Here is a 3896-nt window from a genome sequence, read left to right on the forward strand (position 1 = left end):
ATGATGCTTAGGGTGGGAGGGGTGGCAGGGGCGAGAGGGGTGGGAAGAGTTGTCCTCCCATGTCCAGCCCCCAGTAGCCTGGGGATGGGTGTGGTCTGGAAGTCCCTGGAGGGGGCCATTTGAGGTGGGGGGCGGGTTGTGACAAAGACAGACCTAGGGACGGTTAGGCTATCCTATCCCTTCTATCCCTTCCATCTACATTGCTGGAGCTCAGGAGACAGGAAAGGGAGGAAGCCAGTGGCTTCCGCCTATTGAGAAGGTTGAGAGGCAGGACATTGTTCTAGGGTCTCCCCTCCTCCCAGCGACACACACACACACACACACACACACACACACACACACACACACACACAGAGTCTCACGTGGCTCTTTATACATGTGCTCCAAAACACAGATAATAACCCCTGATCCTAGAGAGCAGGTCACAGAAGCACAGCATGAACACCCCCCAAACATCAAGGGATTAGGAGCATGAAGACCTTTTGTGCCTTTCTCATTGTACAGATGGGAAAATGGAGACCTGTGGTGTGTAGGGACTGGGACTTAAAACTTCTTGTCTGGTTGTTGATTCCTCCACGCGAGACACATTGACGAATTCAGGGGAGCACAAAGCTGTGGGCTGTGACCTGGATGTCCCTCACCCACATATGCCTATTAGGCTTCCTTCAGCTCATCATCTGCTCATTGCCCACCTGTCATTATCCAATGTGCAGCTGCCATTATCCAATGTGTGTCCCTAGACACTTCGGAGTAAGACGCCTACCCAGGAATTTGCAGCCGCTTTCGCCTGTTTCAAAATCGAGGCTTAGTTCTCATTACACAGCTGAGGTTAGCGTTGGGTTCGCTTTGTAGTTCAGACTGGCACGAACTCTTTATGTAGCCCAGGGTTGCCTCAAATTCATGATTGTCCTACTTCCCCTCCCTGAGTCCTGACATTATAAGTCTGTATGCAGACAGTAGTGCATGAGCCAGTCAGAGGACAATTCGTAAGGATCACCTCTCTCCTTCTACCATTTGGTTGCAGGGATCGAATTTAGGTCATCAAGCCTGGTGCCGAGTGTCCTTGCCTACTGAGGCTTCTCAGCAGCTCCCATCCGGTCTTAGAGGCTGAGCACACCTGGCACTGGTCCCTGCCCCTTGGTCTGTCTTCCAAAGTCCCACTGCCGTACTTTTTAGACCCGTCTCAGCGTTCTGATGCCGTGTCCTCACTGCCAGTTCCCAGACAGGGCATGCATGCCCCACAGAGCACCCACGGGGAGATGCTTTCATGGAGCAGGAGAAGCTACAGGGTAGCCTGGGCTCACTGGTGCAATCTGTGTCCCCAACAATAAAGGAGATTGAGACCCGGTGTCAGCTTGAGTGACTCGGAGGTTTCAAGCCCTCCGTCTGGAACTGGGACTCTGTTCCTCAGTTCTGCTGAAGGTTATGTTCTTCTCTGGATCTAAGAGGTGCAAAACTACTTTCTTGGGGTCCCTGGGAGGTGGACTTGAGCCGAGATTTAAACCCCAACACTGATGTTGTGGAGAAGTATGAAGAACACTTTCCTTTTTAAGATTTGTAATTTTATTTTATATGTATGGGTGTTTTGCCTGCATGTATGTCTGTGTACCATGTGTACTTGGTGCCCGCAGAGGCCAGAAGAGGGTGTCGAATGCCCCTGAGATTGGAGTAACAGACAGTTGAGAGCCTTCAAACCCAGGTTCTCTGAAAGGGCAGCCAGTGCACTTAACCACTGAGCCATCTCTCCAGCCCTAAGAACACTTTGTTCTTAAAAATGACAGAAATAATTACAGGTGTATTTTCTGAATGGGGAAGTTTAAGAAGCTGTGATGTGAGCACACGCAAAGCTTCAGGCCCTTTGAACTCCCCATTTTGAACTAGGGAAAGAAAACACCGTTATAATTGTCTGTTGATCAACCCAAGACAACCGTTGGGGAGTGCGTACACAAAAATTCGTGTTATAAAACAGTGCCCTGTAAGTGTAAACACACTCTTGCATATGTTGAAAATAACTTAAATACCATCAGTTTGCAAATAGCAAGTGCCACATGAAGTATCACCCCGAAAACAAGTGTTGAGTGGGTTGTGGGTGCATCTGCTGCTACAATAGGAAGAGTGAGAGCGCAGTGCATAGCTTACGGCTTTGGTCTCTGGAAAATTAGAGGCCCAAAGTAATGAGAATGCAAACAGGCGCTCTACACATCACCAGGTTAACTCCTTGCCTTCCAAAAAGGTAAGGTATGGTCAGCTCCACCTCGGGTGGATAATTCACTTCTAATAAAGCTGTTCTTCTCCAAGTTGTGGAAATTCCAGCTGTGGGCACGTAAACACTTTTGGGGGTCTTGGTGTCACTGTGGAGATGTATGGACTTTCTGGGTTATGAGGAGCTGGGGGTGTGGGGGGTCAGGCTTCCTGGCCTAACACAGAGGTGGAGTTTTTGGCACCTCCCCCCCTTGCAGGGGTTAGGCTTTCCTTGAAGATGAATTTGTTTCCACCATTTCAGGAAGAGGTGCTCCCCCCGCCTCCTCCAGGATCCAGCACGCACAGCTTAGCAGCCTGAAATAGAAGTGGGCTTTTTCCTGATGGTACGACTGTTGGTGGAGGTGCTAGCTGAAGAGTTCAGGAAAGGTCATGGAAACAGAGCAGGGAGGGGGCTGTGCGGGGTGTGTGGAAGCCTGGACTTTGAAGCATTTGTTTTGGAGAGAGCTTTTTTCCTCTAGGACTGGGTAATGAGGAAGTAAGAAACACCCTCTTAAGGTTGAAAATAGAAACAGAACAGTTTAATGCTGGTTCTCAATTCACATTAACCGAGTTGTGGCCCTACTGTGCATCCTGAATAAGCAGTTTCTACCACATACTATTTCTTGTGAGATATATATATATATATATATATATATATATATAATGAATATGCTGGGATTTGAACTCAGGACCTCTGGAAGGGCAGTCAGTGCTCTTAACCACTGAGCCACCTCCCCAGCCCGAGATTTCTTTTATTATCTATTTTAGTGTGTGAGTGTGTGCGTGTGTGTGTGTGCGTGCGTGTGTGTGTGTGCGTGCGTGTGTGTGTGTGTGTGAAATGTACATGTGTATGTGGTGTATGTGCATGTTTGCATGTGTGTTATAAGTACTTGTGTGAGTGGTGTGTGTGTGTGTGTATGTGTGAAATGTACATGCGTATGTGGTATATGTGCATGCTTGCATATGTGTTATAAATACTTCTGTGAGTGGTGTGCGTGTGTGTGTGTGTGCGTGCGCGCACATGCACGTATGTGCAGACTCACGTGTATGTGTGTGCTAGTATACACTTGAGCCAGAGGCCAGAGGATGAGAGATGCCCTGGTCTGTCATTTTTCTTATTTCCAGAGTCTCTCACTGAGCCTAGAGTTAGGCTGGTGGCCAACACCATGTGCCTGTCTCCTCTGCCTCCCAAGGTGCTTGGGTTACTAGCACATGTGTAGGCACACTGGGCTCTCGTGGGTGCCGTGGTTATGATCACGGATTCCTCATGCTGTGCAACTGAGGAACCACTGAGCCAGCTCACTAGCCCTCTTGTGTGATTTTGGTTCTTTTAGGTGCACAAGTGATTTGATCGCCTGTTTGTCTCTATACCATTTGCGTGTCTGGTGTCCCGGACACCAGAAGAGAGCCCCGGATCCCTTGGAATGGTAGTTATAGACAGATGTGAGCTGCTTTGTGGGTGCTGGAAAATGACTCTGGGTCCTCTGGAAGAGCACTTGGTGCTCTTTTTTAAAGATATATTTTTAAAAAGATTTATTATTTATTTTATATATGCAAGTACTGCCTTGAGACACACCAGAAGAGGGCATCGGATCCCATGACAGATGGTTGTGAGTCACCACGTGGTTGCTGGGATTTGAACTCAGGACCTTTGG

This window comes from Rattus norvegicus, chromosome 5, assembly GCF_036323735.1.
Source record: "Rattus norvegicus strain BN/NHsdMcwi chromosome 5, GRCr8, whole genome shotgun sequence".
NCBI classification, from domain to species: Eukaryota; Metazoa; Chordata; class Mammalia; order Rodentia; family Muridae; genus Rattus; species Rattus norvegicus.